Below are 14676 nucleotides of genomic sequence, written 5' to 3'. Positions count from 1 at the left end.
TTAGAGTGGGAGGGAATTTCCCCAGGTTCTCTCCTCCATGGATAAGTCGCTGCCTTACTGATGCACTGCAGAGGGCCCAGCACTGGTCCCTCCAGCATCAAAGTTACTTCTGGCAATAGTTCAGAATATACAAATTCGCAAAGCCCCACAGGCAGAGCAGACCCAATGTTTTCCAGCCCCAGCTGGAAGGTGATAGAGGCCGTACTCAAAGCAGCTGAAACAGCTGGTGGCTAAAGCTTAACCAGTTGTTTGCAGGGCTCCTCTGATTTCTCTGTGCTGTCTGCTTCATGCATAGGGTGGGTAATTTGCAAGACTATTTCCCTGTCACTACTGCCCAGCTAGTCCCTTTACAGAGTGCTAAAAAATCCTTCATCTTCTTGCATCCAACCAGCAAGGGCATATCCCTGCTAGAAATCTCCCTGTGCCTGGGATATGCCCTTCAGGACGAGTCATGTTCCTTCACTGTAAACAGAAATGTGCCGTTGGAGAGGATGAGACATGTCTAACACAATGTCAGATTGCAGTGGGTGAGCACTACTCGAATCAGGATTGCTGGTGAGCACTGTGCCAAATTACGTCAGTCCTTGAGACATGAGGGTTTGGACAGCTGGTAGGTGGTTGCAATAAGCCAGAGGCTGGGGTGACCCACAGCTTCTTTTCCTTTTCATGGCCTTAGAGGTGGCTGGAAGGTGGATGATGCTGACCAGCTGTGTCTGCCACTCGCAGTCTGGGAAGGGGAAAGGGCTGGACATGGTGAATTCCTGGTGAAAGAGTAGAAGAGGATGAGAGGGAGGAATGAGAGGGCCAAGTCTCAGCCATGAGACATGATGAGTCTGCAGTGGATGGGGCTGCTTCCACATGATGCCCGCAGGAAATCTGTACCTACTTCATCATCATACTGGTGCCAGTGTGACACAAGCTTGCAGTGTGCTGTGGGTTATTACAGGGTGATGCACGCCTTTCCAGAATTATCTGTTTTATAGTAATGGAAAATGCTCACTTCATGCATCACCACTGTGCTTAATCCACAGCTGAAATGAGGGGAGCTCAGAGGGCAGCAATTGCCCAATGACTTTAGGTGTCACTTTGGAGTAGGAGGTGCAAAATGATGCAGGTAAACAACTAACCATGAAGGGTAAGGCTTTGCTTACAACGGAATTTGGATCAGATATTTTTCCATCCATCGTGAGAAATACAGCCTATTGGTGATCAGAGATACAGTCATGACACTTATGAAAGACAAGGATAAGAACTGCAGCCTGTGTCCTGTGTTATGTGTTTGTGTTTAGCCTCATAAGGTGAGAATTAAAGTTTCCTGTGTGATTATGTGGAAACTGCAGTAAAACATACATAAAACCAAATTGTGGGTCATGAGTTTCAGATGCTGGAAAGGGAGAAATGATAGATAGCCTGTGGCAAAATCCGACGTATGTACATGTGATTGCAGAAGATCAGAAGAAGGCATAAGCATCTGATTTAGAACACTTGTACTGCAGAGGCAGATTCATAGCACGTGTTGAGAGCTTATAGGGAACAGACCATACAGTATGTGATGCCACACGCAGAGGGAGCCAGCACACTGGAAACTCCATTCTCCTGGGAAAAAGATCATGAAGCAACATTTATTTTTAAGAGGCACCGCCATGTCTTGTTTATTTATGCTGTCGTGTTATTTGTTAACATTGCATTTCATCACTAGGAGACACACTGCTTGAGAAGGCAGGCTTGGAGAGTACCTGTGCTCTGCTCAAACCCATTTCCCTGCAGTTTCATACCATACTAGTCCCATTATTTGACCACTGTGTGTCCTGAGAACAAATTGTGTGTTGTTAGGTTTAGCTAATGAAATATATCCTGAAAGGGATGCACTGGGGGAGGACATCATAGATTAATAGACCCAAGGGGCAGGTCAGTGATATGCTCACAAACAGTAGGTCCAACCCTTCCTCCCAAGCCTAAAAATAAATTAACATGAAAAATGTACAGTTTCAAACTCCTGTGTGCTCCAATCGGGGCAGCAGTGCCATAAATAAACATATTCCTCGTCCTGGTTCCTCCCAGGTGACACAAGGGAGCTGGCTGTCCTGCCTGTGCCCTCCCACTGCTCTACCTGACAGCCCTTTTTACAAGCAGACTGAAAGTTTGTGTGTTCATCCTCTGGCTATGGGTGAGCAGGAGTCCTAGCTGGTTGTCTACCTGCTTGCTGGGGTCAAGGTGACTGGTGGAGACACGTCCCCATGGGCCAAGAATCTCTCATCTGCAGTGACACACAGACCCTTCTGTCAACATGTCCCTCGCACTGGATGAAATATCATTCGGGTGAGGCCATGGGGAGCAACCTTTCTCCTTCAGTTATCTGTTCTTGTAACTAGGGGCTTCTTCCAGGGTACTGAACAGGCAGCCAAGGCCTCTTACTGCTGACATTGTCACTCAGCATCCTCCCACAGCATAGCTAGGGGGAACGTGGAGTCAGCTGGTGACTTTCCAGCCACCAGCAGCTGCATGTTTCCATCCTGAGAAGCAGCTCTGATCCTAAGGAGATGGCCTGATGCAATGAAATTTAGGGAAAGACCCAAGGTAAAGCTGCAGAACTGGGAGGAAAGAATTGTTGCTGGGATAGTGGGAAAACTCATAGGAAGGGAACTGGCAATAGCAAAGGGAGAAATGATTGGCAGTCAGAGGAAGGTGGGGCTGGTGATGTGCCAGGAAGATGTGCCAAGGGAGGTTCAGGTTGGACATGAGGAAAAGGTTCTTCACCCAAAGGGTGCTGGACACTGGAACAGGCTCCCCAGGGAGGTGTCACGGCCCCAAGCCTGACAGTGTTCAAGAAGAGACTGGACAACGTCCTCAGACACATGGTGTGAACTGTGGGGTTGTCCTGTGCAGGGACAGGAGTTGGACTCAATGATTGTTGTGGGTCCTTCCAACTCAGGACATTCTGTGATTCTGTGGTGGAGAGGGAGTGGAATAGAAAACTCTGAGAGGTGGTTTGATCACTTGTCGATAATTCAGGATACTGGAGCCAGGATTTATCTGTTTCTTTTATTCCAACTCTAATCTGTGGGTTACTGCAGAAGACTTTTTTTATTTTTTGTGTGCCTGACTTTTCCCATTTATGAATTATCAATAATGGCTATTGCAACTCTATAACAGGTGAAGACATCTTAAGTTCCTAGCCTGGAAGTGTTGACACGTGAGTATTATTGATAGACATGTGGAGACAGGCTGTCTCTCTGAATACTTCTGCAAAAATCTTCTTGAGTGTCTTTATATTCGACAACTCCTAGAACACATACACCAAACCTGAAGCACCTTCACAAGGTCTGACGCTGGTACTTATGCCCTTAACTGTTCTGCCTCCTCGTGAGAGGTTTTGCAATGTCTGGTCATTAGAGGCTGTCATAAAGGGAGGGAGCAGCAGAGCACGTCCTTAAAGACCCACCTGCCATAAGATTTGTCTGCAGCTCCAAAAGCGCGAGTGATGGATGTCTCTACTTGCACCAGTGCTGGAGAACTGGGCAGGTCTGGGTGACCTTAGATAAGTAATTTATTTCCTCTCTGCTTCAGCTCTCTATTTGAAAAAAACAAATATGAAGATATGTTCCAGGATAGGGATGATGGTAAGTAAGGTAAAGAGTAGGATGTAATGAGGCGTAGTGAGGGAGTCCATGGACGTGCACAAAAGCTCATCAGAAAGGTGGATGTTTGTCATCTGCCATTCATCATGCCATTCACCTTGCTGCACTCCACCCTCAGTCCGTGATCATTAACATCACACAGAGACCTGAAGTGATTTTAACAAATTGCTTGAGATGTGCTGTTCCTCATTTCAATAGGTCTTATTCAAGACAACAGAGGCAAATAATTCAGTGTCACGCTGCTGATAGCAAGAGAGTCACAGATGCTGATATCAAGAGACTTATCTAGTCCATTTTATTCTTTTTTGTCTTGCTTTTCTTGTCTTATCAAATAACCACTGCTGGATTCCACAGCTTTCTTTGAGATCCTCTATTAGGATCCACAGCCCAAGGCAGAAGCTCCCTAAAAGACTGGGTGTTTTGAAGATCTTCACCACATACTCAGATGTGCTCAGTTCTCTTTACAGAACTCAAGTAAGTGATGAGGTGTTCAGATATAAGTACTTCAGGTAAAGTTGGAACCGTTTTCTACCCTCATCTCTAAGTTTGTGTTTCATTTGCATATGCATACAGTAGATATTTTGACTGGTGGGACACAGTAGGGAGCCAGAGATGTTCAATCATTTGGTGTTCAGTTACTTGAAAGTTTCACACCTTCTGAACCAAGGTGGTACTTGGACTTTATTTTCTCCCCACTTTGACATCCCAGAACAGCCCTGGCCAGTTATTACATTGATGCCAATCTGAGTCACAAGGCAGCTGGAACAAGCAGTTCTCTTCCCCTCTCTTTGGAGAAGTCTATCTGCTTTAAAAGGGTTTGGCCCCTTGTAGAGTCCACTTAATTTTCTTCAATTCACCTAACTTTTCTGCTCAAATGTTTGGGTTCTTTTTTGGGGGGCACATGTCTCTAAACTTCAGGATCTCTCTGTTGAAATAGCTGTTTTATTTCTGCTGATGGAAATTCACATTTATGTTTAGTGGAATGATGCAAAGAAATGAAGGACGCTTTCTTCATGACCCTAGTCCCCCCCTTTAATCACAGAAAGTTGACGATTCAGACATTAAACTGGTCCAGAATCCTACTCTTATTACTGGAGTGACCCCCATTCTATGTGGCAGAAATAAAAAGCTCTCTCTGCAGAGTGCCTCTAGGCATTAACTTTTTCCCATGCCAAGATACCTCACTGCTGTTCCTGTGGGTTAGCTGGCTTTCACCAAGTTAGAAAACATCCATAAGCAGAGCTGTGAGTGGAAGTGACATATTTACCTCGCCTTGTCTCTTTTCATCCCACATTAGACCTCAAACTGTCCAACAGCATTAGGAAGCCCCACAGAATTGGAACTTGAAGTCAGTACTGCTGGGTTTATGGAACTTCTGTGCTATCTCCTGATGCTGACATTAACTGAATACATTGGGAATGGAGCAGAACGTGACCTCTGTGAGATATGGATATGGGAACCAGGAAAATCTTAGAAATAAAACTTGGGAAATCAGATCTGCCTGCTATGTTTTTATAGCAGTTAGACAAGGAGCTGGCTCACGTACAGTTATCTTTGCAAACCAGAAGAACCAAACAAGAACCAGAGGACAGAGAAAAATATATTGTATTGATCTTTATGGATAAACTGCAGTCAGTAAAAGAGCTAGTAACTATTCAGTAACTTTGGCTCCTACCTCTAGTAAAACAGCCTAGAAAAGGAAAGAGGAAGAATTTGCTGTGCCATGCATTGACATGGAGCCATGTGCATGTTAGCTAACCCTCAAGATACTTGCCAAAACAGAATGTACATGATGGAAAAAGACTGAATTTCATTGTAACAGAATAATGGAGAATACACTAAATGAAGTCAATCTGTAAGCAGTTAAAGCAAACCTCATCCCTGGTGAAGAAGTTTATTGAGTTTTCTGTGTGACTCAGAGCACATTTTAGTTATTAATTCAGTTCCTTTAGAGGCATGTAGGCAGTATGAAGACCCTCTACACAAGTTAACTTTACCATTGAAAAGGAACATGAACGACACATGCATAGATTTGTAAGAAGCAAATCCAGACGTAACTTAATCATTTAGTTTGATCCATCTGCACACCAAGTAGACAAAAAGGATGTGGTCATTTAATCTGCATAAACAAGATGTTTGTTCATGTACTGAGGCAATTAATTTATTGTTTCAGGAAGACTGAGCTGAAAAAAATAATTTTGAGTGACTGGAGATGAAGATTATAAAACAGACTGAAAACAGGCTGGAAGGATCAGAAACACATAGTGATGAATAAATGCCAACACTTGGTGGGAGATACCTCAGGGGAGCAGTAGGAACAATGTTAAACTGGTTTTGCTTAAGATCCTTATTAATGGTTTGGAAGGAGGGTTGGCTATGATGTAAACTCAGTGCTGGGATGGTGCTTGCTCATCTTGGGAGAGATGATGCTTTCCAAAACATTAATACTTAGAAATTTTGATCTGACAAATTTTGAATAAATCAGAATCACAGAAAATGGTGCCAAAACCTTCAGTCTGGGAGCCCTACCTAGAGTTCTAGTGATTGCATCTGTCTGTAGATGCTTCACTTTGAAATCTAGGTCTATGAGGTCCATCATTTAGCACAAACTTGGGTTCTCTTGGCTTCCAGTATGGTTCAGTACTTACCTAATCTTTGTCCAATTTTGTCCACACTGGAATCTCCATAACAGAGCTTCCTGGCTGACCCCATGAACATGCTGCTTCATTGTACTGGTACTTGAACATGTACCATGATTCTGTCAAGTATATTGTTACTGTTAAGCTTTTCAGACAGAGGGCTGGTGATGCAATGGGAAGTTTTAAGGTCTCTGTTTCCTTAATAATTTAGTGTTCCCCAGCCTGTTTCCAGGGGTCTAGGACCTCTCCCTGGGGGATTTATTCAGTGGAAGCTGCACTTCAAGATGGTCCTTTGGGGACAATCATTGTTGCTTTAAGTTTGGAGATTTAGTCCCTTGGGTCATCTGTTACCTCTTTGTCCTTGATAATTCATGTTTTGCAGTCCTGTTGAGGGGAGGAGGGCATGGTGCTAGCTGGGAAAAGGGATCACAGAATCATAGAATAGTTTGGGTTGGAAGAGTCCTTCCAAGGTCATCTGGTCCAACTCCCCTGCCATGAGCAGGGACATCTTCACCCAGGTCAGGTTGCTCAGAGCCCCGTCCAGCCTGGCCTGGGATGTCTCCAGGGGTGGCTCATCCTCCACCTCTTTGGGCAACCTGGGCACCCTCACCACCCTCACCACCTCACCACCCTCAGTGTAAAAAATTTTTTCCTCATGTCTGGCCTGAATCTTCCCTCTTTTAGTTTAAAACCATCCCCCCTTGTCCTATTGCAACCAGCCCTACTTAAAAGTCTGTCCCTATCTTTCTTATCAGCCCCTTCTAAGAAAAGAAGCTGGACAGGTGACCCCACCTCACATATGGAAAGAGAAACAGGGCGAGAGTTACAGTGTGGCCAACAAACGCATTTGTTGGCACAGTCCCTCTCTAGTTGTAAGAACCTGTAGAAATTATTAATCCTTTAGACATTGCTGCGCTGCCCCAGGAGCTGCTACAGTGCCGTGCGTGTCTCCTGCAAGGTTTGGGAAGAAACATGGTGGGATTGTCTGTGGTGGATTGAGTTTGCAGGTCGCCAGTTCAACAAGGGTGGTTTACATTCTGTGTTGTGAACTGCCTGGGGCAGGGAATGTCTTAATGAGTTTCATTTACACAATGGGGATTGCTTCTTTGTGGTTTTAAGGAAACATTCACAGTGTTTAGACATTGAATAGCAGGATGGAGATTAGGAGGCAAATTAAAACATGAGCCATAAAAGGGACAAGCCACAGCCAAAAGGCACGTGAGGATGAAGAGATAGAGAGTATGTTAACCACGGGAGCACATTGGGAACAGGTTTTTTAGCAGTGCCTGTTAGGATAGGACAGGGGTTAATGGTTTTAAACTAAAGGAGAGGAGATTCAGGCCAGACACGAGGGAGAATTTTTTTACAGTGAGGGTGGTAAACCTGCCATGAACAGGGACTTCTTCACCCAGATCAGGTTGGCCAGAGAGGTGGTGGATGCCCCATCCCTGGAGACATCCCAGGCCAGGCTGGATGGGGCTCTGAGCAACCTGATCTGGGTGAAGATGTCCCTGCTTATGGCAGGTGTTGAACTGCGTGAGCTTTGAAGCACTCTTCCAACCCAAACTATTCTATGATTCTGTGATCCCTTTTCCCAGCTAGTACCATGCTCTCCTCCCCTCCACAGGACTGCTAAACACGAATTATCAAGGACAAAGAGTAACAGATGACCTGAGGGAGAGATACCTGAGGGTAGAGTTATCATAAATATGGCAGTCTGAGGGTAACAATGACCAAATTTCCTTCTTCTCCTTTTCTGGTGCTTGGTTGAAGGAAACATTCATCACATATTCCTGTGCTTAAATGAACATTGGTTTGGGATTTGAGTGGGAGGAATGACTAAGAACTAAGAATTATTTGCTTGATTCATTTTCTAAGCATTCTTTATAAGTGTTAGAAAAGGTATTATTATCCATTACTGCTGAAAGATCATTATTTTAATTATTCTTTGGTGGGAACAGAAAACGAAGGAATTGGTTACTCAGTGTGGCCCTTTAGTAGTGTGTTAAGAAAAAAGCAGGATCCCATGGAGCTTTTCCCAAGAGATGAAGTTTATTAGGTTATAAAACCTCCTCCCACAGAGGCCTTTGAATCCCTGTCACTTAATTGATAGGTTACTGAGACCAAGAGGCTGTAAGACTTTCCTCAATTAATTGCTGTTTGGACTGGAGTGAAACTTTAAAACAATTGATTTGAAGATTCCCAGTGACTGTAAGCATCTCAGACCCTTGCAAAATTGTCGAAGAAACTGGGTTTGTTTCTGTTCTGAGTGTCTAGATTCAACGTCTAGCTATTGGCCATTACTGGATCAATCTTTTACTCTTAAGGTTGAAGAAACCTTTTAGAATTTTTATTCTCTCTTTAGCTCCTAAGTCTGTGATTTTCTCTTTGACTACTAAGTCTGTGATTAAGAAATCACTTAGCCTTTTGTTTGTAAAATTAAAGAGGTAATTGTTCTGTGTCTTTCTTCAGAATGAAATTTCCCAATTCTTCATTAATTTTTGTGGCTTTTATCTGAATTCTTTCCCATTTCTCAGTATCTACAGGCTCTGAAATAGGCTCTGAATATCTGCAGCAGTTGCACCAACGACAGATTGGGATGACCGATAATTTCTTTGCTTATTTGGCTTCATATTACTTCTCTAGTACATTCATTACCTTACTGAAGATGTCAGTCTGGTAGTTCACATTAAATGAATTAGATTCTATAATTTGTTGGCTTTTTCCAGTTTGCTTCTGACCTCCTTTCTCTTGTCTGAGAAGCAAGATCTTCACTGTTTAATCTTACAGTTAGGACTTTGCATACATCTGTGTTAAAATTCCTATAGTTGGCTTGTGTGCAGTTTACTGGGTTGCTCTCTGGTTTGCTTTGCTTTATTGTCCTCTTCATTCCATTCCACTTCCCAAAATTTCTCAGCCTTACTAAGTAATAATTGAACTTTTTTTTTTTTCCCATGTCAGCAGTGAAAATATTAACTAGCAGCTAGAAAGGCAGGATCACTCACAGGGTGAGCAGTTGCAGTTTACTGTTTCACTTGGAGAGATATCAGCTAGCTGGTCTCCAATTAATCTATACTGTACTATGTTGATTTTAAACCAGTCAAATTTATTACTCAATAACTCAATTCTGGTGCTTTTCAGAAGCCCATTACATCAAACCTATTACTTTTATCAACCTCATTTGTAGGCTCATCAAATGTGAGACTGGATTAATTTAACAGGGTTCCTTTTCCATTACTCATTTTTGATGAAGATTAATTATTTATTTGTTGAGTCCCATCACAGCTGTTCTGTGTTTTTGCCTGGCACTGATGTGCAGCAGACAAGCCCATGACAATAGGCCCATGTAGACAGACCCATGTACACCTTTGGAATCTATATGGTGTATGTAGACCATCAACTTTTTTACCACCTTCTAAAATCTTCCAGGCATTACACAAAACATTGTGTTGCAGTGAGCTGGTGGCATACATACAAGCAGCTGCTGGATTTCACTAAGGGCTTTTAATTTTTAATATTATTCTAAATGTGATCTTTTTTTCTTTTTAATTATTGTATCATACTCCCTTCTGAGTAGCAGTTTGTGAACAGAATCTCTTGGGTTTTGTGCTTCTTCAGCAAATGGATAGGAAGAATCTTTGGGAAGATCACCTCACCTGGCCTGAACTGAACTATTCTATTTTCTGTTCTATTTCTACACTCATCAGAAAAACACTTGAACATCTTCCAGTAGTGCATTAGGCAAAATGATTATACATCTTTCAACTATTGTTTTCACAGCCTCCCCTCTGGGGAGGAGTGTTTGCAGTGCAGCACATTATTTTGAAAAGATTTTAAGGTGGTTTGATTTCTGTGAAATACATATCCTCTTATGTATTTTATTTCTTGCAGGAGATGCTAAAGAATTGCACAACATACTTGTAGTGAAAGAGGATGGGATTTGAAGTAGTCTGCAGTTCCTAAAGGAATTCATTTCACCATTTTGATGAGACTTTTTTTCTCTTTCCATTGAGCCAGAGGATCATGGTTTCTTACCATTTTCTTCTTCTGGACCTTTACTGTGTCTTAGAGATGTCCTGGACTCAGATGACAAAGATCAGAGCACAGGAGTCATTTCAGAATTCTTTGGGAAGCTGGGCTAGATGGTAGAAGACAGGATTGATGTGCAGTGATGTTCTCACCTGTCTGAGTCTCTTGTGTCACTATATCTCCATGTCCATATCTGTCCCATAGTTGTATTCATCTAGACAGCCCATCCTAAAGTGTGTTATTCAAATACAGCAGCGTATGGGAACTTATCATCGGGATTAATTGTTAGCTGCGTTACTGCATGTTGGAAAGAAATGTTCCTTCTCTGAGGCACTGGGGATTTCGGATTGAAGTGTTACTGTGGCACAGGTCAGGAAGAAGGGATATTTGATTCAGGAATCTTAGCTCAGAGTCCAGAACATGTTGGCAAGACTGATTTCTGGGTATACAGATGGGCCAGTGGTTAATGGCTAAAAACCAAAGCGAGCTGTGTTATAAATAGCTGATATTTCTCACAGAGCATGACTATGCTTCTTTGCAATGACTAGTTTTGATGTATGCTGAAGTTACTGAGATGGGTTTACCATCTGATAACAAGTTGGGGCAGAATTTATAAGCTTCAGGGGGGTCCAGTAAGTTTTATTTGTTCTGTTTTTTTCTGGCAACTTGCTTGTGTGTTACAACTCTTGCTCAAATTCATCAGCCTCCTAAGTGTAGAAATGCAACACTGAGATTTTATACAGTCAATTAACCCTTAAGAAGACATGACTACGAGCATTTAAGCAAAACCCTTAAGAGTTGCCAAAGTTTCCTATGTGTGAAGCCCCTTTTGGTGCCATGGTATAGTTTTCCTGTGCAATTCCAGGATCATGAGCATTTCCAGTTCTGGGCCTGGAATGTCCTGAATGCTTTGGAAACCCCTGTTCCTGCCTTGAGGGCTCCTGACACAGCAAATGTTCTTCTTGCTGAGTCTCCTGAGTCACAACGTCTGCACTTCCATGGTACTCTGTGTTTCTTTTTCCTCTGTAATCACTGTTAGAAATGAGAAATCATCAGCAGTGCTATGCAAGCAGGATGGAGGCTTTCACGGCTCCTCTGTGTATTATTACATTTTTAATTTTCAAGAATAAGATCCTTGGTTTCCTGTTTTCTTCTCTAACGTGTGAGACATGTTTGTGGATACATAGCTACTGAATGGATTTGGATCTGGGAACAGATCTTTGGCCTCAAGAACATGGAGCTTTCCACAGAAGGTCTCCCAGTGAGTTATGTGCCTTAATTTAAATGACTGTTCATTGAAAATTTATGTCACTTTCACCAACTTAGTGCAGCAAAGGTGATGTTGGACTCCGTGGTGCAAGCCGACTGTGAAGCCATTCTGCTATTAACAAATATGTCCCACAAACACAGTGGCATTTTACTGCTTTTAAAAAATTGCCTGCTTTTGGCTGTGCTGTTGAAAAATGATGCCTACTGGAGTGTTTCTGCCTCTGACCATCTTCTGTGATGTGACCCAACATGAACTCATTTATGTAATGCTTCCTAGCAGCAGTGCTGCTGCTAGAGACGTGGCTGTTCCTGTGACCAGAGGTAGCTCCACCTCCCAATTTAAAGGGCTTTCCAGCTATTCAGTTCAACAAATGCCATGCCAGGAAGGAGGGGGCTTCTTCACGGTCATCACAATCATCCAGCCTGGCCTGGGATGTCTCCCAGGGATGGGGCATCTACCACCTCTCTGGGCAAATACTCCCCCTTTTCTCATGTTACAATTCTTTCCCCCATGCAGGTAAGGGGTACTCGTTGAGTATTGCAGTGAAGGGACTTCTGGTTGATATGTGTAATTTTTTACTGCTATGTCAAATGCAGAACAACCATGTGGTTTGGGAAGATTTGCATGTCTTAACTCAGGGGTGGATTTCCAGTTGACTTCACAAGAACATTGCTATGGCAGTCTAAGGCTCTGCAGCCGACACTTTATGGCTGTGGCATCAGCAGCTTTTAAGGAGTCAGTCTCAATGTAATATAGTGAACAATATTGTTTAGTTTCAGGGCAAGAATCTTCATCATCGTCTCTGATATTTGTAGAAATCATGATTTCTTGACCGTAGCACAAATCTTATGAATGCAAGAGTAGACACTTCCAGATGGGCTTCCAGGCCTGAATCAGAGCTAGAAATCCTTACCATACTTCATTCAAGAGCAATGGAAAGAGGACCTGGATACATCTTTATTTCTTTGAGCTCCCTCCATATTTCAAGAGCAGAGGCTTTGTAGCATGAAAGTATAATTTAAGGTTGTTCCTATGCTGATTGCAAGCACTCAATTCTTTGCATTTTAAGAATTAAGTGCTCTAGGGGTGGAAGTGGTGTGTCTCAGCTGAAGATTATCTTAAGATAGTCTGCTAATCATCACTTGTCTATAGGCAGACATCTGGCAGGAATCATGTGGCAAGAACCATATCTGGAAGTCTTATCTATCCCCCTGAGATAAGTTAGACTGCTCCAGTGGAGTGTGTTACTTGGGGCAGTAATTCCAACTCATTTCCACAACACAGATTTGTGGATCCATTCACAGCAGACCTCAGACTGCACCTCTGGACAGCAGGTATTCTGCTTTCTTTTTCTCAGATGCTAGAGCTTCCTCTTCTCCACTCTTTCAGTTTCTACATGGGTAAAATTACACATCTCATCTTAGAATTTATGTTATCATGTACTTGTCTTCTGTTCTTGCTCAAGATGGTTTAGAAAGCCCGGAGGAAAATGCTGTAATTTAATGTCCATTCATGTGTGTTTTCAGTACTTCCCTTTAAACACAGCTAGATAGAGAAACCTTGGCAAGAACAGAAATAACAGAAATACCATCCCCAATATTCCAAGGAGTACCAAGCAGTCATTACAGGGATAAATGATCCTTATTTTCTATAGGAAAAGGCTGTCCCTTTGACTCCTTAATGCATCTATCTCCCTGTTAGCTGCTGCAACCTGGAATTGGAAGTGTTTGGGTAGATGGTGCTGGAGAGACCTCAGCTATAGTCCCAGAAAAGGGAGCTCTGAGGACATGAGGAAAAGGTTCTTCACCCAGAGGGTGCTGGACACCGGAACAAGCTCCCCAGGGAGGTGTCACAGCCCCAAGCCTGGCAGTGTTCAAGAAGAGACTGGACAATGTCCTCAGACACATGGTGTGAACTGTGGGGTTGTCCTGTGCAGGGACAGGAGTTGGACTCCATGATCCTTGTGGGTCCCTTCCAGCTCAGGACAATCTATGATTCTACCAAGTGCTGTCCTGCAACATGAAGCAGCATCGACAGATTGGTAGGGTACCAGCTTGGAGATCTCTCCATGTTGTGGCAAAACTGGTTAAAACCTACGTGATGAAGCACACAAATTTGTATTACAGTTGAAAGCATCCTCAAAGGCATCCATGGCATGTCTGTCCTTTCTCTCCTAGGTGTCTGGTATAGCTCTTTCTTTCAGTGCTCAAAGGAAATTTTGCCTTATTGGCAAACTGCCGTGTTAATAACCTTCAGTTTTGAATTTGCAGTGTACAAGCATGGATTTGGTTTGCTTTGGATGACCAGGGCTGTCTTCTGCAGCATAAAAAACATGAGTAGAAAGCAGAGAATGGAACTGATTAATCAGTAATAGCACCTTAAATGCATTTATTTACTTCTGAAGTGCTCTGGGAAATGCTTTCCTTGAAAACTGCAAACTGTGATACATGTAGATTGATGGGTGGTTTTGCTGAATATAGAAACCAACAGCTCTGTGTATAGATTAATTGAAGGTGTAGAGACCTTACTGGCACCTCTGTGACGTAGGATCATTTAGGTGGGATAAGGATATACCAGAAAACATCCTGGAATCTCAAAGCAGAATTTGACAAAGCTTGAAAGGCTGAAAACATCAGCGTTTTGCCTGGATTCTCCTTTTCTGCTGCTAGAACCTACTTCCTCCAAAAGAGGTTAAAAGAAAAAAGCTACTTTTAAGTTCCTCTTTGTAAATGAAATCATAATTGATGGAGAAATAAAGAAACTGATGTAATGTAAACCTCTTGGAGTAACTGGAGAAGGTGTTACAGAGGCTTCCCAGCAGTTATACATCGAGAAACATTCTTAATCTCCTAGATAATGTGGAAGAGGAATGACATTTGTTAGCTACAAGTCCTCACAAGCTGAGGATGCAGTTTATAAAACTGTATTTGGCTCCTCCTCCTTTTCCTCCTTTATTGTAGTCCTTCAACATGGATCATTTTACATCCAAACTCACCTTCATCTGTTATCATATGTCAGTGAGTTATTGACATCACAAACTTCTGATTAATAAGGCTGGAAGAACATCCATCAGCAGAACTGAGAGTGTCCGATCGTTTCC

The 14676-nt window shown here is 42.8% G+C and overlaps 1 protein-coding gene across 2 annotated transcripts in view; it reads left to right on the top strand.

Moving 5' to 3' along the window:
* EVA1A (eva-1 homolog A, regulator of programmed cell death) overlaps positions 1-14676 on the top strand; it is a 211796-nt gene that overhangs the window by 121948 nt on the left and 75172 nt on the right. The gene's annotated exons all lie outside the window — the stretch shown is intronic.

The sequence above is a fragment of the Columba livia genome, chromosome 3 (assembly GCF_036013475.1).
Source record: "Columba livia isolate bColLiv1 breed racing homer chromosome 3, bColLiv1.pat.W.v2, whole genome shotgun sequence".
NCBI lineage: Eukaryota > Metazoa > Chordata > Aves > Columbiformes > Columbidae > Columba > Columba livia.
The sequence above is the reverse complement of the archived record's forward strand: the minus strand, read 5'-3'. Positions and strand labels throughout refer to the sequence as shown.